Genomic DNA, 21,319 nt, shown 5'->3' on the forward strand with positions numbered 1-21,319 from the left:
TTCCGAAATTCTCCCGAGTTTTCTAAGCTTCCTGAAATTACTACTCTCGATTTCGCAAAATGTTCGCGGCCTTATCGAGTCGCTCCCCGCTTTCTCTCGTCTTGTGTTTCTTCAACTTCTTCTACTACTGAAAAGTTCTTAAATCTGGCCGTCATGATTTTACGCAATTTTTTTTTAAACTTTATTTAACTTCCCTAACTTTATTTCTTCTAATTTTATTAAACCTTCTTCCTCTCTTTTTCTCCTTCAACTTCCTCCTTCACCATTTTTCTTCGTTATCTCGATTTCGCGAAATTCTCCTCAATTTGTATTCTCATTCAACGATTTTCTCTAGAAAATTTCTTTCCATCGCTATTATCCTCCCATAATTGCCCAAGAATTGGTTTCCTATTTTTATGTAAACCCGCGAATTCGGTATTTCCATTGAAATTCCCGATCCCGTTCTTCCGCAACGCTAACCCCCGCAATTCCTCCAATAATATCTCCCTTTTCATCGTGATAAATTGCGGGCAATAAATCCATGTTCCATTATGCCGCGTATTAGTTGGCGGGCGATAAATTAACATAAGAATGGACGTCGAATAGAGTCCGAACGATACCGCGGAGATGCAGTTAACCATCGTGAAAATATTCCAACGAACTTTCACGAAACCGACTCTATTCGCCGAATTCTCGTCTACCTCTAGTCGGTCCATTTCAATCGTTAGAATACAAATGAATTATCAAGGAAACTGATAACTACAAGACTTTTGCTTGATTACGGGCCATTAAAAAAAGTGTCGAATATAATTATTACAAATATTCGGAAATGAGAATTTTATTGATCAATATATATACAATATCCCAGACTTTTTAGAATTTTTTGATTGTGTAAGTCGAGCGAATAAGTATAACGAATCAGTCAGCATAACAATTAGTATTAGCACGGCAGTATCGCGCCGTCGGCGAATATCGGAGGACATGGTCGTCTATTTATGGGGGTACGAGGGGGGTACTGGAAGGTTTGAACTTGTCGCCGGTTGTAGGTTGCACGTAGCAAAATTGCTTTGTCCAGAGTTTGTTTATTACATCGTGTGCGTCGTACAGTGTTAATCCTCTGTGGTAAAACAACTATGTGAGACATTTTCGTATCGAAACGTCCTATGACACATATGTCGCTACAAAACTATACAATTACTCTCCCGTAAAAAAACGAGAAATGTCACCTATCCTGTCCTTCTCCCGTACTCTTCGTTTTGAATATTTTATAATTTTCCTTTATCATATGAATTCTATGCAGTTTCACGCTTTCCAATTAAACGCATGAATACCCATAGTCCACACATTGTCGCTCTAATTCTTAACTATTCCATCTCCACCGGTTTGTAAACTGACAAAACTGAGTTGACCAAGTTTAATAATAACGTGCGGAGTTAGGATTTACGAGAATCGAATATTTGCTGCTCTCGAAACAGAAATCCCGTCGTAATATGTATTTTTTTTATATATATGAGACATATTACACATATGAATGAGACATATGTGAATTGGCAAATTACATATTTTTGAAAGATATAGTTAGAAACTATTAAAAAAAATGTCGAATATAATTATTAAAACTATTCGGAAATGAGAATTTTATTGACCAATGTATATACAACATCCCAGACATTTTAGAATTTTTTGATCGTCTATTAATTTGTAACAGTTAAGTTAGAAAGTTTAGTAAATTAGAAACAGTTAATTCGTGATACAGTTGGAAAAGGGATTTTAAATTTCGATGTTCCGCGAGCTGGAAGAAAAACAGAATAAGAGCGTAAAGCAAGATGGACCTTAAGCAGCATCGATAGATTTAAACGGCAGAATGGTCTGTTATAGGATGAAATGAAATAATCTCGCATATCCAGTCGTCACGTGAATCTCGTTTTCACCGCCCCACTCCACGGTGCCCGATGGCGCCATTCAAAAAGTAATCCCATAAACTTCCTGCCGGTCCACTTCGAAAGCTCCACCAACGGAAATAACGAAATAACTCCGGAACTCGATAGATTTCACCTTTCCGCGTCTATATCGTCCGTCCTCGTTTCATATTCCGCTTTTGTCTCCCAATTCCAAGTTATTCCATACCTCTCGCTCCTTCATATTTCACGATTTCTGACTCTTCGAATTGCTGTTGCACGCATATTTCAATATACATTCCATAGTTACACTCGATCCTCGTGAAATCTTACGTAATCCAAATCCAGAGAGTTCAGTTTTCATCCTAAGCAAACACGATGGCCTGTTGATTTTTAAAATTCGACCTTTTTACGTTTTATATGTATAGAATATTGGATGGAAAGGAGATTTTCAAATTTGCTATGCATTACAAAAGTCTCGTTCTTTCTTAAATATAAGTTGCTTGAATAAGGAGAAAGGTTCGATATTAAAAGGCTGCGTTACATGTGTTTTATCCCATACCCATACGTTTTAAACAGTACGTTGAAATGTTAAAATGTACGTATGTACGTATGTACGTATAATGTACGTATAAATGTTAAATACGACAAAAAAAATCTACAAGAGAAAAATTTATACGAACGATCACGTGTGTCCTATTTTAATTTTTTATCGATTAATCTTTTATTAATTCTACCGCACATACTGCAATGTATCCGTCCCATTACGTCCCGGCAAATCCCATCTGCTACCGATGATTCATTCCCCCTTATTCATTTTTCATTTCGTGTCAAAAGTTCCCTGGCTAAAGAGCCACTGAGTTAACACGTTAAATGGCAGTGTTATACTTGATTGGTAGGAGTTGCACGACAGTTAAGAAATACTGAGCTTCTGTGATAGTGCATTATTCAGCGAAGTATAAAACAGCGAAATATCGATCGCCATGTTAAAATATCATACGGTCGTGTTCGACGTCTCGGTAATATGCTCCGTGTACAATTCTGTGCTATCCCGAAGGATATATCAATGTGTAACTTTGAAGTTACACGTTACAAAGAATTAATTAGTGTGCGCTTTACTTTTTAAACTTAACTAGCTTTTAAAATCGATTGTCTCTTAATGTCCGATTCTTCTAATCTAACTAAATCACTGTGTGCAAATTTCGCATATAATATATGTAACATGTAATATATAAAATCATACGACAGATTCAATTAATCACGGATTAGCAACAAATTAATACGGAAGAAATATTTTGTTATTATTGTAAGAAATGTTACGATATACGTCCTTAAATACCGAGCGATCGTATGTTAAGGACATACAATTCTTTACAATATACAGTCGCGTTCATCTCCAATTTTTATGTGTTATATCACATGACCAACTATTAGGTTGTCCGAAAAATTTCTTTCATTTCATAAGGAGATAATAGATGAACAACAATTTCTGTTTTATATTATTTTATTGAATTAAGTATGATCCATTTCGTTCTATTTCTATTATTATATTCGTGCATAATTCAATAAACTAATATAAAACAAAAAACATTGTGCATCTATTATTTCTTTATAAAACGAAAGAAACTTTTCGGACAACCTAATATTTAATAAGTTGTATTCGCCATGTATATTAAAAGACCTCTCGATTCTCAGGGAATAATATCGACAAATTTAAGCAAGAAACTACACGTATATACGCACTAATAACACATAATACGATCAATTCTCAAAGGATTAATCAATTTGGAAAATTGCAATCGTAAAATGAAATAACGAGCTGGTCGCGTCAACTCCAAACGACAAAGAGAACGAAATTGATATCGAATTCGATTCGATATAAAATGACAAAGGATTAAAGCCAGTAAAAGTCTTCTAGTAGCTATCTATTCCTTTGAAAGGCAACTTTTTCCACGTCTCTGCTCTTTTTCTTCGCTCCTACCTTTATGACATCCAGCCGCGCGTTCCTTCTTTCATTCCCGATCCGAGGATTTCCGTTAATTCGAAGCCAAATTGCCGCGCTATGGGACGCAAAGAAACAAATTACAACTAATCGAAGCATCTTGCTTTTCTCTCTTTCCTCGTTATCTTTATCATCCTCGAATTTCACTGGTTAACCCGCTCAATTTCCGGGTCTTTGAAAACGTTAGGTCGAAAGAGGCGGTTCACCACGCTGATCTGTTCTTCCAACAACTTCGTCTTCTGTTTATTCCCGCCGGTTATGGTGCTCCTTCTAAATTACATCAGCGTGGCTTTCGTCGACTCTGACAAGTTGCTTTAATCTCGCGATAGACGATAAATACGGATTTATTCTGTTTTGGCTTATAAAATTTAACATATAGTCTACAGGTTGCCCGACCATCGGAAACGATATTACGTGGAACACTCGCTGGATTTGCATAGAATTTGACAATCAGACCGAGAATTTTTATGGACTTGTGAAAAATGTAAAAATATAAAAATGCATAGAATGCATATGATATATTATGTACGCGCATAAAGTATCCAAAATAACGTATTCGTTATCATATTTAATCAGTAAAATGAATATACCATCCAAATGCTATATTTTAAATTGTATCCTGAAAAGTATAGATTTACATAAAAATGCGCAATCTAACGATCACCGATTAAAATACGTCACATTATAAAAGATTAAAAAGGTATCGATGTAGCGTGAAAATGAAGTGGTCTTTATCATTTTTAACCAGTAAAACGAATATCCATCTAAATACTACTTTTTAAATTGCATCCTAAAAAATACAAATTTGCATAAAAATTCGCAATTTAACGATGACCGAATAAAATACGTCACGCCATGGAAAGTTAAAAACTATAGGAGGTCAAAATTAATATCGATATAGCATCACGTTTCACAACTAGAGGCTGTTAAAACGTATCGTCACGTTCTTCTGGGTAAAAAAGATAAACAGCTGATCGAACGACCTATAATGGAGCACAAAACGATGAGTCAAAACTGTCAGCGGTACGTAAAAACACGGCCTTTTACATCAGACCATTGAAAAATCTACTGATCACGATCGTAAGGAAAATCGAACGTAAGAAAAACGTTTCATCTGAAGCATGGTTCAAAAATTCAACCAAACCAATTCAACCCGGCACATTTCAGAAAAGAAACTAGCAAAAATGACATTTCAGACATTCATCACATTCCACAGATAACTTTGTCTGCTGTTTGGAAAGAAACGTTACCGATCACGGATCCATTCGTCTCAATATGAAAAGTTTTTCACGCGGAGGCAGACGGTCGAAATATCGAGTCTCGAAATATCGATTCGGTTTCCCTAGCCATCCTTTTATCCTACATACCCAGCGAGCTCTTTTATCAGCCACCAGCCGGTTTCAGCCTTTGTTTCGCAGGATATTTCGAAAGTACGAGTATTGTACGGTTTGGAAAATTTGTAACCTATTCACAGTCGATTCTATCGTGATCTATAAAAATAGGTAAAAATTATTAATCAATAAAAATGGCTACAACTTATTCAACGTTTATTAAGAATTGTCTCGTGTTATTTGTGTTGTAATTTTTGTGACATGCGTGTCATTTCGACCGTCACATTAAAGTGAGAAATATGAGTAAAATAGAAAAGAAGATTCATTGATTTCAATTCAGCCGATTCATTGATATCATCGATATTATTTCCAGCGTCAAATGAAACTGTTTATAATTTGGAAAATAAATCTCAAACGATATTTTTTTACAGGAACTTTCTTCGCCGTTTTAACATCTAAAATCGACTCGATAGATAATATTCATGACATCACGTACTCTTTAATGATGGGTAATTCCATAAAGATAAAGTACCACCCATTTTTTCCGCTGCAAACAATCAAACGTAACAACGCTTTTTGTGCGTGCCACAGTGATTTTCTTCGTTTAGAATCTCGTTGCCACGAGGCTCTGTCATTGGTATTCCTACGATTTGCGAAGGAAAAGAGAGCACAAAGCTTTTTGCTGTACTTAATAATCGACGACAGCCAACCACCGTAACTCCAGCAGCTCGCGACCGTGGTCGTTGGCTCCGAATAAATTTCTCGTGAAACGTGAAATTCGATAAATCCTCTTTACCCGGTCGCCGCGAGAAATGAGATTCGATCGTGTGTTCGAAGAATCGTTTCGTCCCGACACGACGATTCGTTGCTGTTTTATACGTGGAATTAATATTTTTCATATCTACAGTAGTAAATGTGCAGTCTGCGTGAACGATCAAAGGATTTTCGTTGGAAAATCCAATAAAATGTATTGTGCTTTGCAGAAATCGAGACTTTCCGCGGTGTTGGTTGTTCTCTGTAATTTTTTATCGCGACGGCTTTTCTACGTAGCGAGTGATTTACTGTGGTAAAGAATTTTTTGCTTTCCTGTGATTTCTCGCGTGTAAGGATTTTTTCTATGTTACTAGTGACTTCTTGGTAATTTCTTAGAAGTTTCTTGTATGCAGAGTCTCTTCTATTTTTGATGAATCTAAATATCGTAGTTACTCTTGTCGGTAGGAAAAGATTATGACAAAGTAATGGCCAACATTGGGATTTATGATTTTCTCCCTCGATAGTCCTCTTTTTTCAAGTTTCGAAGATCGACGGTTTTCTAAAATGAAATTAGATATTTTCTCACACGTTATACGTGTACCTTTCTTCGTAGGGTATACTCTTCAAAAGGTATTAACCCTTTGCACTCCGAATTTTATTTCAATTTCGTTAGCAGCAACTCCTTTTAAGTGTTTTATTTGAACTTTACTTTAACTAAAAAATAAGACAGTTTAAATAAATAAAGGAAGAAACAAATTCACTTAAATACCAATTTTATTCACACTATTATGATATATGATGATATATCTTGAAACAATTTCCAGGATGCAATTCTGGTTTTCTTTTGCACGTTTCACAAAAAAAGGTGGGACTGAAGGAATGTCGAGTGGGACTCGACAAAGGAGCTCCTGGGATAAAAACTGATGTCGAGTAGACATAGGAGTGCAAAGGATTCAAATATTTGTGTCTTAAGACGACTAATTTGAAAGATATTTCTCGTATCAGGAAGAAGAAGAGACGCAAAGCAGCACGTTCATATTTTGCACGAAATAAGAATAATATCCTTTTCAAATATTTCGCCAAATATTCACCAATTTTATATACATTTAATTATTATCATTACTTCACATTTCATTAACTAGAACACTAATTATAATTTTCGAAACAGCATACCTGTACTGTCCAGCGATTGGTAACGAAAGTTAAGTATAATATCAGAGCAGGTCGGGAATCTGTAACAAAAAGAATTATCGCAAGGTCAATTAATGTCCTGTCAAATTCCGACCAGAATAAACCGTTCGATAAAAATTATATATCCTCTTTTTTTTTTCTTTTTTCTCGACTAAAAGAATGCTAACGTGGAACAGTAAGATACGCGATTCCATTGTACTTACGAAAGACGGTTATCATTGATGCTATAGGATATTGAACGGCGCGCGAAACGAAAAGCTTAAACGAGACGATAACGAGAAACGGGAAACGAAATTTACCGGCAACGTGAAAATTACTAGGTATTTCCTCTTGAGAAACTTAAGAAGCTCTAGAGGCATTTCTCCAGAGGGAAGTTTCAGGAAATTGCTTTGGCTACGCCGTGCTCTGCTGATAGGAATTAGTTCGATGCCGCTTTTCTAGGTTCATGGCTTCTTTCGCGCTTTATGCCATTATTCAACCATTATTCCACACACATGCGCCACTTTTAAGAAAATTTAATTCATAAAATTGAGTAAGTACAGCGGAACTTCGCTTATCCCCGGCTCGTTTATACGAACCACATTTTGTTTAGCGTCAGTCACTATGAACTCATAAGTGAGCCTCCATTATCCGAATTACGTTGTTAGGGTGTGCTTTCGGTTATACGAACGGGTATTCTGAAGTTATACGGGGCTGTGTGTTTTGTCTAAATTGATATATAATTTAACAGAATTTCGATCGAAAATGTTGTTCAATTTCAGCTATCCAAACATTGCCTGCTGTTGTTATCGGAATTAATAAGAGTAAGAGCAGCTAGTATGTAGTTATAATTAATAACTATATTTATTTTAAGGTAAAATAGCCCTTGCATTTCAATAAAATAAAAAATAAAAACGCTAAGAAAATGCGTTTTCAATTGAAATTTCTCCTATAATCGTCCAAAAGTGTGAATTCGAAAGGGATAAATAAAATCTATTCGATAATGCATACTGATTTCAATTTTAGTCTTAACGTGCATATTTTATACGTAGAAACATTAGAATCGAGAATGAGAAACGAAAGAACGAGAAAGCCGAAACAAAGGGAATATTTTCCAAATTAATTCTCATCGCACTGTACTTCATTTTGTATCGCAAATTCTCTGATGAACCTCGATGAAATTTCCCAAACCTATCTATTTCAAAAAAAACTTATTCTCCTAACAAATATTACTAATCAACGAAGCGCTAAATATCAGCTCGATTGATCAAAATCTAACATAAATACAACTTGTACAAAAACTCATCTATATCAACTGTATACCATAAGAGAACGTAATAATCTGCCGAGGACTTCCGCAACTTTTTCACGACCTACATTGGCCTCGAAATAACGTCATATCATTCCGAAACTTGATATCTCTTCTCGCGAGTCAGCTGTGTTAACCGCATTTCCGCTGGCAAGAAATGGCATTTAATTACTTCATCGTCGGTAAATTCAATGGAAATACAATTACGAGTTCACCATCGTGAATATCTTCCTTCCCTGTACGATTTGCTCTTTTTTCCTTCCAGTTTTCTTCGTCAAGTTTTATTCGTTAGTCCCGAAAATATATATTTATTGATCGAATTAAATTATTATTTAGTAATTGTATTTCCATTGAAAATCATATGAATATTTCCATTGAATATGTACTCCATATATATTTATATAGTGTCCGAATCCGACACAAGAAACTCGTTATCCACTCAGGCTGTTCGAGAGTGTCGTTTATTCGAGAAACTAATTTTATTAATTTCCAGAAGCGCGAAAAAGAGAAACAAGTTCCTCTTGGAAACGCCAATGCATCCGGTCCCTTCTGAGGCTAACTTGCGGCTCCGCAAACGTCAGGAGAGCCATATATAAATTTCACCAACGATCCTTGTACAATGGGAGTTTGTTGTTAACGGAACGACGATAACTCAATGATATTCTCCGTTTGCTTTCGCGTAATCAAATACGATGGTGCGCGAAGGTTTCAAGCCATTTGCGTTATTAGTCTTTGCGATAATATTGAAATGCGTTTGGTAGACAATGTCTTCCCTTGTCATTTCATGGACAATATTTAAAGATGATACTCTCGCCGTTACTCATCTGTGGTTCGTTAATTTTTGGAAATAACCAGGCAGGTAAAAATAAAAAATTCTCAATCTGAACTTTACTTTAAAAAATATAAGAAAGAAATCAATAATATAAATTAGGTGTTTTAACCGTTCGCGGAGAGACGCGATCGCGAGATAACGCGTCAACGAGAGTCGTAAATTCTCGTTACGATTAAACAATCGACGCCACGAACTGATTGATCCCCAATTTCTATTACGAGAATAGAGGTGATTGGAATGAGTGCATACGGAAAACTGCACTGGATTTGTTAATAAAAGCTTAATAAAAAATAAAAAAGCAACAATTACAATCAACGATCGACAATTAACCCTTTGAGTGCTGTGGGCGCATATAGGTGTCTGGCGAAAGCTATCGGTGTGGACTAAGGACATATATATGCGTGTTCTGTAAGTGCCCGGCATGGACTAAGGACGCATGTATGGGTTTTTCAATTTTTCCGAACACCTACGCAGAAGTAATACTATTACGTTTGTGTGAAATAAATATAAATGCATTCCTTACGGCAGTAAACAAATGCCAATAGTGCCTCGTTATTGTTGAAGTGGTCACCACTTGTAAGAAAACTCTACATCTGGTTTTTTTAGTTTCCTCAAGCACTGAATTTTTCACACACGACTAAATTATTAACTTGTGTTATATTTACTAAATTTAGTTTTCTAGTTTATTACCCAAATTCTAGTTAACTGTAAATTTCAATGTTTATAATAAATAATTAAAAATAACTCAAAAATAACGCTCTTGAATCATTTAATCTCGTGCAAAAGAATTACTATAACTTATTACGATTTGCGCTTTGAATAGTCAATCAACAGAGTTCAGTCTAACGAAAAAGTATTCCGTCCACAGCGATCGTCAGCGCTAGACGCGCGCCGTCCGTACGGACGGCATAGGCCGCGAGTATCCAGCACTCAAAGGATTAAGAACGAAAATGTAACAATCAAAGTTTGGTTAATGGTTTGCTTATAACGAGACCTGTCGTACTTCGCAGCTTGAGCCAGACTAATTGATACGTTTGTTCGAAACCACGGAGTCCTTCCTTTGTCGCCCCTCGATATCCCTACTACACGTGTGTTTATTAGATGTACCGCGGCGGTCGCCGCGTATGCGTTCTTCTGAGAATTCGGCGAAAGAAACATAGAGATATCGATGGTAGATTGGGCACGTCGGTATTGCGCTTTGACGGCATAGCTCTTTGTATCGCGAAGCCGTTGGAAAGTTCCGTGGTCGATGTCGCCACAAATTAAAGTTTACTTGAATGCTTCATCTGAAAGATGATTGGCAAACCGTAACATTAGGTTTCCTAAAGTATTATAAACAGAGCAGTTGTCCAGTACTAAATGAATCTATTAAGAAATTGTTAAAGACAGTGCAAAATTTGAATTATATTAAATCCACCTAGAAGTTTTGGAGAATAGTATAATATATTAGAATTTAAGCGTTATAAGCGTTACATTTTAACTGCATCGATGTACATCATAGTACCTCAGAATATCGTATAAGAGAACAAGCTTATGCTCAGAGAAAATATAATACCAAACTTGATGCATTCGGTACACCAGTGTATTATTCGTTTAGTATAATGCGAGTCGAAGGAACAAGGTTCAAGATCAGTCCACGGAGGCCTTCCTCGTATTCTTCGCTTACGTAGCAGCAAATCATTCCATCATCATATCGTACCACTACCTGTATTTTATTACAACATATTACGCGAAGCTTTCAGGCTGAGAGACACGAACAAAGCTGGAACAAGTTCCTCTGGTTAAATTGTAAAACTCAGCAATAAGAAAAAGAAGGAAGCAAGACGCGAGCCTAACATAAATTCCAACGTGCAACATCGTCAAGAACGGTCTCGCTACACCTCCTAGCATTCCAAAATTATTTCTCTGCGGTGCTCGGTGCACGGCCGACAAGAATAAAGAAAAGAAAACCTCGCTGAACGTCGTACGCGCGTATTTTCGCCGAGCATTTTCCGTCATAAATTTCCGTCACGCGGGGACGTTGCTATCGCGGAGGCCACGTTTCTTAAAGAGAGGAAGAGCATCAGGAAGGAAGAAAGGAAAAGAGAAAGGAAGGAGGCGTGTAGCCACTTTAATTTCGCGAGTGTTCACGGTGGCGCGGAAAATGTCCCCAATTTCGCGCGCGCCTCCGTGAAGACAAAGCAAGAAACAGGGAAAGCAAAGGAACAGGGACGAGAAAAGGGTTGACGGAGAAGAGGCTGGAAAAGAAGAAGTAGAGGCCGAGCAAAAATTCTCATTCTCCGTGAAAATATGGTGGAAACAAAGGGCGGCGACGGAGTTACAATTAGCGAAACAACGTGCAAGGAATGCCAGCCAGTCGGTGGTTTTGTTCGCGACAAAGAAAAAAGAGAAAAGAAGATCGTAAAGTTCCGAGGGAGGATTTTGGTCGCAACGTATTCTTGAATTACTTCGAGCTGTTTCCTCCTCTGTTTCCTGCTTCCCTTTGATATTTCGCATTCTTCTTCGCTCCCTTTCTTTGACTGTTTTTTTGACAAAGAGGGCGAGTGGGAGGGGCGAGAGGAAATCCTCTGGGGAGTTTGGTTTATTTACCTTGACCGAACGCGATTGTTTGCTTCGCGATTCGGTACACTTTCATCTTGCTTGTATTTTGAACGCTGTTTCTGTCCGCCTGTTTCTATCGAAGATGGAATCTCCTGTGACTTGAGGAGCCTGGAGAACCGAGAAGGGTTTGAGAGATAAAATGTTTTTCGTATCATTTGATGGAAATGGAACATAATTCTGGACGATATTTTTGGAGTAAATGTCTGTAATTTTTATTTAACCCTCGTTATTTGATTTTATTTTACTCTATTTAACTTTCCTTCTATATATATGATGAAAGTATTTATTTATAACAGGAGAAATAACATTTGATCGTTGATCATTAAATATATATGTTGATTTATTGACCAAAGATCAGATATTCATATATAATATATGAAATTATATATAATCAGTAGGGAACCTCGATTAGTACGTTTTTTCTAATTTACTAATTTTAATATTACTTTATGATTAAATAGAGAGAGAGAGAGAGAGAGAGAGATATTTCATACTTACACATATGTATAAAAAATCACGAGATTATTCTGATTATTTGTAATAGATAATTAAGCTTCTGATATTTGTATTAATAAACCTTATTACTCTTCCTTTTGAACGTAACTAACAACAATTACCCATACGAGGAAATTTATTGCGCGTTATTCGTCAAATTGAAACTTTAGAAACGATTTTGGAAACATTTCATATACAGCAATTTAACATCATATAACGACGCTACTGTAATATTACACAGTTTACAACATCGTAGCATCTATTATATCGCGAATAATACTGTCGTGCAATATCGTGTATGATACCAATTGCACTGCAACAATGGAACGTAATATCTTGCAAAAATTATTCCATCAATTCTCCAAATCTTAGAACCATCTAAAATACTCTAAAATTGTATAAGCCTCTAAAAACACATAGTAATCTTAATCCTGGCTAATCCGTCACACTGGCTAAATTTTCGTACATTTGGAATTCTGCAAAAATTTGTTGAAGCACTTTCAAGCACGTAGCTTCAGCTCATAAAATTCAACTGGCCATAAAAGAAAGAAGAATCCTTTTGTTCGCAATTATTTTGCAATACAATAACTAATATTCTGCGCCCACGAAAGACCTGAATAATATCATTCCAGGTTTAAAAATCTAAAAAATTCTGCCACATAAACCGTAATCCACAAAAGTGATAAACAACAATTTAGGAAATCGAGAGGAAGAGAAAAAAAATATAAATAACGGAATAATAAAAACGAATAAATCGTTAGTGTGGAGCGTGAAAATCGCGACACGCGTTTCGGGCGAGGCGTTAAAATCCAGCATGGAAAAAAAAAGAAGCGAAATGCTAGGTGGAAGAGAAGGGCGAGGAGAAGAGGGGAATAAAAGTCGTCAGAATAAATTGGAGGCAGTAAAATTAAGCGGCCGACGTAGCCGCTATGTCGTTCTTATTTTTGTTTATCGTTCTATTTACCGTTGTGTTAAATTCACCCGCTGTCTTGGCTGATATACGAGCCGAAACGGAGATGGCGGACGTTGGCGATGCATCGTGCACGGGCGCGCGAGAAAAGCGACGCTTAACGGGTGGTGCGTGAGCCGGACGGACGACAAATTAGCCAACTTTATTTCGATTTTGTTCGCTTCGCTGTTCTGTCACTCTTTTTCCTCTTTCTAATTAAAAAAATCTTTTTTCTATTTTTTCTCTTTTTGTCAAACGCGAATAAACGATCCCATAACGCGCTCGTTTGACACCGCTCCGCCCCCTTGACGATGGATTTTTCAAACGAACGGGCTTAATTAATTGAAAACGCCCCCTCGTTTTTGTCTCCGACCGATCGTTCAGCTTCGTTCATTGTCTCGACTGACACAACGGTTCGGTGCATTTTTAACGGGAGAATTGGCGCGTTGGAGAATTTTGAAGGACGCTTTTGTCGAATCAGTCGGATTTTTAATGCCCGATCGATCGATTTGCTTCATTTTGAAAAGAACAATGTTATAATCGAAAAATATGTCAGCCGAATTATTTAACGACGGTTTCAGCCACCGAGTATTTTCTGAAATATTCGCGATGGCTGTAATTTGTCGATTAATCGATACGGTGACTTAATTCGATTGTACGGGACTCCAAAATGAAACCTGTTTCAATGCATGAAGCATTAATTCGTTTTAAAAATACCCCGCGATAAAAAGCCGGAAATTTCTATAAATTATTAATATTATTTCTTTAAAAAACTTAATTATATACATAAACTAAACATAAATTTAAACGTAAATTGTATTTGAGGGTAATTCAATACTACTTCTGGAGAGAATATTTGCAAGAAATAAAATCCCAAGTCCGTTATTTTGACGGGTTTGTAGGTTCTACCGTTGTGAATCTTCAACCATAAAACTTGGAACTTTTTTATTGAACCATACAATCTGATCAATCATAATATACATACATACACGTACACATAGCTATTTTTTCATAAATCAATTTCATATCCCTATGAAACAACTATCGCGCGAACACGACTTCTTTATCTATCGCAACAAACCCGAAATGCTTCCAAAAGTAATTCGTATAGATCGATTGGCGTACAAATTCGAAGCAAAATAACACGCAAATGCAAGAGAACGCAAGGAAATTTAATTGAACAAATAATAACTGTGTGTCGCGGGCGGCGAACAAAAATTGCAGCCGAAATTCCAGTGAAAATAGAAATTTTTCATGGTTTTAAGTTAATACCATTCGAACGATAAAAGCTGCCAGAAGGGAAATCTGCTTACCGTGTGTTGGCAACTTCTTTCAACCTGTACGCGGCAAGATTAATGTCGAGTTCCGGCAAAATAAAATGAATCACTTTTAATTTGTCGACATCCCTCGACATTCTGCCCCCTCTGGCAGCGCACGCCATCCCGTTTAACCCGATGTTTGCATATGCAGTGTCGCGGACAAACCCTCTCAAACCTCGCGGCGACTTTTACCCAACTCGTATATCAACCACGATTCCGGTTACAACCCTGGTGTTTCTTGCGTTGGCGAGTTTACTGGCCGTGCGTACGTTGCGAGTATTTATCGAACGATATAAAAGAGCAATGCGTCTGGTGGCAGGGTTGTCGCCAAAGGTGCGTAAGTCTGTGCTGTTGTAAATCTTTGCATACGACGAGTTGTACCACCATTCTGTTATTCGTTCCAGGAAAATACGAATCATTTCTTGCGTCTGAAAATACCTAAACAATTTCTTCCAATACCAATAGCGATAAAAATTCTATTAAAAAAAATATATATGTACTATTCTATGGAAAAGATATTACTTATAATCTAATACCTAAGCCTAACCTAAGCATAATCCGATAAAAGAAAATTCGAATAATCAATTGCTCGTTACTCTTGTCTAAAATTCCGCGTATTTCTAGTTTCCTAAAGAAACTACATCAAAGAGTCAGGGGGAAAGTATTCCGAGCACTCGAACGCGCTTCAATCACGCAACGTTTACGATCATTCGCCACGTAATTAACCCCGTGCAATATAAGGGAAGAATCCCTTAAACTTAAAGTACGAAACGTCCAATTAGTACTATGAAACAAGTGAAATGCAATTTCAAGAATTACAATGGTGCTAAAATTTCATCGAAATTGTTTGTTCGACCAGCGTGGAAACCTCCGGTTGGCAGGTCTCCAATTAAAATTGCATAATTTAACGCAGCGGAATGAGGTCAATAATAAAAACTAGGAACGATAACGAACAAACAGTTGGTTTAAAAAGCAGCTGCAGGGGGCAAGGCAAGCATCGGGAACCGAGCGCTTTATACATACCACGTGTAGGCATTTAATCACACTTCCGGTGGTGCGCACCAGCTCTATACATATAGCCACCACCCTATTTTCCAGCTCGTACATCAGCCGGAGGAGCGCCCCTTTTTCTACATTTGCAGCGTCAGGTACACACGTGTACCTATGTGCCATCGCGTTGAATATGCGATGAGAGAACGCGCGCCAACCAACCCCTACGCAAACGCGTTTTTCATCCCCCCGACCTATCCACGCGCTTTTTTACCCGGCCTGCTTCACCTCTTCCACTGGCTCGCGACCACGAGGTCTGGACTGTGTCTTGTGGAACCAGGTGATCCCTCCAGATAGACCGGTCAAAGAATATGCAGCCACAAAAGTTAAAAGTGGTGATTCGATTTAGATTGAGCGATTCGTTTCACTTACGTAAGCGAACGTAGCTTGTTTGATTATTTTACAGGAATTTTTATCGCGCTATACCTGACAAAGGTTGGAAAGAAGGGGATGTAAAGTTTATGTGGGAATAAAATTGCGATTAGAGTAGACCGAAGATTTTTATACAACTTTTACGAACATTAGCGAAACAACGAGACTACACAAAGATTTATATCTATTCTATTCCATGAAACATTGTAACAACTACTTCGCTTTCGATATTTCTTATATCTTGTCTTGTGTATTATGTGCATTTTCTATATTCCTGAGCTTTTCAACTTTCCATAGACGCACGATATATATTAAACGATAAAAGTTTAACACTGAACGGCGTAATACGTTTTAATGAATTTCATTTGGAGACCAATTGAACATGTTCTAGCATTCCCTTTCTCGCTACTTAAAAATTTCTTTTAGATGTAGTTATGGTTGTATAATGAGATAATTGGTGACGAAATAAATGTATTTCCGATCGATAGATGTAATAGAACGAATTTTTGTTTCGTAAAACGGTCACGTACATTATATAATTCTTCTATACTTAAATTCCCTATTACGTTTGAAAATCTGGAAAAATATTAAAAAAGCCTTCTTCTCTGAAAATATTCTGTATGATGCCGCCAGCAGCTTCCACCGGATCAAATTAATCCGAATCCTACATTCATGAACGGGTGAAATGTTTGAAGTTCCTCGTTCTACCATCGTATGACCAGCGAATCGAAATTTTCACGACTCGGAAACGAGAGGTTCCAACCGGAGCAAGGAATTTCGTTGGTGGCTAGTCACTTCCAGAGCTACGGAAACGCGATCGAATTTCTTGCTCCGAGCAGGAAACGAAACGAAACGATGCGACACGGTGAATTAAAAGCTGGTATCAGGAGGAAAGCTTCTTTTCGGCCACTATTCGCGGTAATACGAATTTATGGCGCGCCTTCCAATGGCATTTCGTGTTTCGTCTTTATCGACGCGCTACTTTCAACGTTTCGCGTCCGAGCAACGTTGCGCGACAGGTATATTCTTATTTATTTTAGTCGTGGTGATAATAAAATGTGCTGCACGAGATATAAAAGAGGGTAGTAGCTTCATATATTTTGGAATTATTTGTCTGCATCGTGAAATTAATTCTACATGCGATGGAATTTAATTAGAAAGTAGTTGAAATAATTAGAAAGTTGGTACCAGTGAATTTTATGTTAAAGGTACAGCAGAGAATAAAAAATTAATTAGTACTGCTCACATTGGTTGTAATAAACTTCAGAAATATAAAATAATATTTACAAGTAACTCGTACATTATTAACATTTAATAATATCTAATTTTCAAAACAGTGTAAAGATAATTCAATTTTGTGACGTCCGAGTTTTATAATTATACATATTGTCATTTAAATTCCATGGAAAACAACATTAAATGATTCATGAAATTAAGCATTATCTCTTCACAATTTCAATTCGGTTTCTGTTTGATATGTTAATAAATGTATTCGATTAAACTTTTACCATAGAAGTACGATGTGATATTAAATATTTGATTTGAATAAATTACAACATTGTATATTTTTAACATTCCATTCTGTGGGAAATTCGATAATATTCGTGACGAATTCTAATATATTATCGATAATATTTGCAAAATACGTAAATGGATTATTCGATTTAATTCAGTTTCGTAAACGTCGATTTTAATATTGATTATTTAATGCAGCCCAATTTGGGCCATCTCGTTAAGAGATTCGCTGCCAAAGTATCAATAATTAAATTACCTGAATAAAATAATACCAATTAAGCAAACACATGGAATATCGATATTAAATTGGACGTTTACAATACTCTAAATAAATTATCGGACCAACGAATGAAATTTTCAAAACCCTTCTGCAACTGGACCTTAGCCGTATCTAATTAACGTTAAATAGGATTATTTGGCCAATTTCATTTCGTTTCGTGTACTTTATCGCTGCAGGTAAAATACAGAACAATACTAAAAATTCTTACGGAATCAAATTTACTAACTGCGAATTACCAATATTTCTGTATTTATGAAAAGTTTAAAAATAAAAAGTATTTAAAAAACATATATGTAATATTCGAAAATACGTAAAATGAGAAACGAAGAGCAAAAGAATGTTAAAATATGAAAATTGTAAAAATAAATACCCTTTACAATATTTAATAAATCAAACAAACTCCTAATTTCTTTACATATGTAATTCCTTTAATTATATTCGTAAAAATCCGCAGCATATAGTGCATTGTTATAATACTATCTTCAATAATATTTCATAATCGTGATTTAAAATAAATACTCGTAAATAAAAAAAAAAAAAAATTGTAGCCACAACAGAAACCAACGCAATAGATCCTTTTCTATATTCTATTCTACCCCAGATTCCTATCGTAACTTTCAATATCTGCCACCTAAAATAAATCAAAACTTCCGCTCGCACTATGAAAAATTGTACCCATAATGCAAACCGATAATTAGATTGTCCACCTTAAATTATTCGTCTATCATAACTCTTGACGAGCAAACCTTGCGACTGAAAATAATTTAAAAATTCCTCTATTCACCGGGAAGAATAATGCATTAATTATAGAAAGCAGTGAAATGAACCTCAACCGAGTAAATTCAAATTAAACGAGTCTTCCTCGAATTCCAACGAACCCTTGTAAAGTAAATATATCCAGTGGGAAACCATCGAAGCGAAAGAAAAATGCTCTTGATCTCAGAAAATAGAAATTCTTTCCCATGATCCTAGAAGAACGAGAGAAAGAAACAGAAAGAAGATGAACCAATGGATATGTTGCTGTAGAAGTTACCCATTCGAGGCCAGAGGGTAGCACAGAGTAAATTCCCTAAAGCAAAAATCATGCGCCTCGCGGGTTGCTTGTTACATGTCGAAATATTGCAGCGTGGTATCGAAACGGCCGCAATGCGTCGGGTTCGACACTATCCCAGATGGAGAACCCGAATGGCGTGACAAATGGCCGCGAACGTTCTGAAGCACGAGGCCGGTAATATAGCAACAACAAGAAAAACGAGAAACCTTGAAAATCCATTTTGGTATTGAAAATGAGTGCTGTATGATCACTGATAAATATCAATTCCAATGGCTATATTCTCTTCTGTACCCGTTCGAATTTCACTGCGAACCGTTTTCCATCCTTTCTATTGATTTTCCAAATCTTTATCCAGGTATTTCGATTTCTTCAATTTTACTTGAGCATTTTTCCTCTTAAATTACATTTTTCTTAATACGTTGATGGAGATAAATATACTTTATTTTGCGATAAAAGACGATTAAATATGCAAACGTGTGCGTAATATATTTTTCGTAAGATTCGTAGATCGATTCATAAAACGTAGCTTAAATTCGCCAGAATCAATGGATGTCTGTATATCTCCTACGTTAACTAGGTATTTTTTCATTTCCTTCATTTTCTTCTTTTCTCGGTCTTTTGTACCTTTCAATTATCGTTAGAATTTACATGGAATATAAATAGCTTATATTCTCCTATATTGTTTCTACTCGAAAATATCTATTATATTATATTATACATGGATTAATTACAAGGAAAGGCAATTAAAATTGAAAGCGAATAGTAAAAATATTTCATTGTGTCTTTATCTCTCATAAAATAGAGGAAACATACAATATAATATTCTCTTTTGAGGACGTGGCTTTGTGCCCGATGCTTTTAGCTTCAGCTATAAATTCAATTTCGTGATGTGCATTAAGAAGACAAGACACCAAAGAGAATAATTAAAATAACGTGATGCAATCCTAAAACGTCGGCTAATATCAATACACAATTGTTAACTCTTAAAACTCAAGAATTTCCATTGTAAAGATCTACTTTATTAACTTACATATATCACATAAAGTCGGAGACATTTGGCAACAGGTATTTCAATCTCTGTAAGGCTCCACCGTAGAACTGACGGATAATTAGTCCGCTTAAAGTCATTAAACTCACCTGTTCACGCAGAATCAATTTTCAAATAATTATTTATAACTGACACATTATCTATTTCCCCGTCAGTATCTATTATACTAATTACTAGATGTACAGTTGTACATAACTGTCAAAGATAAGATCAAAGATACGATAAAGATGAAATTAAAGAGTGTTTTTAAATAAATTCCATATACGCCACCCTTTCATAAAAATATGCAGAAACATTCGTGCAAATGAAATGTGAAACTAATTTTCGATCAACAACAGTACACGCTGTAAACTATACATTGTCATGCGAGACTCGAATCAGCCCCATAACTTAATGATTCTAATCGGCCGGAAAACGACTATAATTACAGCGAACCCCATCGAATCCGGGAAACACGCGCGTAACTCGATAATTAGATGAAGGCGCACGGAACTGCACACGTCTACGCTTTGGACCCACGTTGACGCGCACAACCCGATTTCATTGGAGGAAAAATCGGATAACGAGGAAATTTCCGGGCAACGACTTTCCACGACGAGAAAGAGACTCTCGAGGGTTTTATTTCGCTCGGCTATCGACAAACCATAAACGATTACGCGCACGCAAGCTCGCGGCGGTCGTCGTCTATGCGCGAGATTTCGATGCACTGCTACTACCCAGAGATCGATGAAATAACGTGCCTCTGTAACTTGGTAAAACGCGGTTATTGCGGGAGATTCGTTATGGATCCACGGCGTTCATCCTCTCTTTCAACATCGTTTAACACCGCGAATTACGCCCGAGACACAGCAGTTCACAAAGGTACTCGGAACACTTGTAAACTTTCTTCTCTACGCATATATTGTATTGCATTGCGTGTTACACGAAACATTTTGAAATTTCAAAGTGTCGAGGTGCTGCGATGAGATCCGATTATGATATTGGCAAATATCCAAATTACGATATCAGCAAAGTTTAAAACAAATCAGAATTATACACATACGTATGTTGTTCAATTTTGTTATATGATTTCGATACGACAGATAATCGACTGTTTAAATACTTCCGTGATCTCTGTGAAAGGTATACTTGTATTAGATATAAAGACAAATATATTTGAATTTCTTTTACGCATATAATTATGAACAAACGAGATAAGTAGATTATCTCTTCGTTAGATAAATTTTACGAAATAACGCGTTCTTTTAACAAAAAGGCGAATAAACTTATTACTCGACTTAATTGTCTTCTACCGTCTCAGATTTATAGCTTGTCCTAGTTACGATGCTTGGCACATTGTTACATGTACATAAATTACTAGAT

The 21,319-nt window shown here is 36.4% G+C and overlaps 1 protein-coding gene across 5 annotated transcripts in view; it reads right to left on the reverse strand.

The window, feature by feature from the left end:
• The window catches only part of LOC100645804 (prolyl 4-hydroxylase subunit alpha-1), a 375,646-nt gene that overhangs the window by 176,376 nt on the left and 177,951 nt on the right, over nt 1–21,319 (reverse strand). For 3 of the 5 annotated variants that reach the window (XM_048411100.1, XM_048411098.1, XM_048411097.1), the window contains exon 2: nt 7,137–7,195. The exons of the other annotated variants lie outside the window; for them this stretch is intronic. The gene's annotated coding sequence lies outside the window, so the exon portion shown is untranslated. The remainder of the gene's footprint in view (nt 1–7,136; nt 7,196–21,319) is intronic. 5 annotated transcript variants of the gene reach the window in all.

This window comes from Bombus terrestris, chromosome 12 (genome assembly GCF_910591885.1).
Source record: "Bombus terrestris chromosome 12, iyBomTerr1.2, whole genome shotgun sequence".
In the NCBI taxonomy this organism is placed as follows: Eukaryota; Metazoa; Arthropoda; class Insecta; order Hymenoptera; family Apidae; genus Bombus; species Bombus terrestris.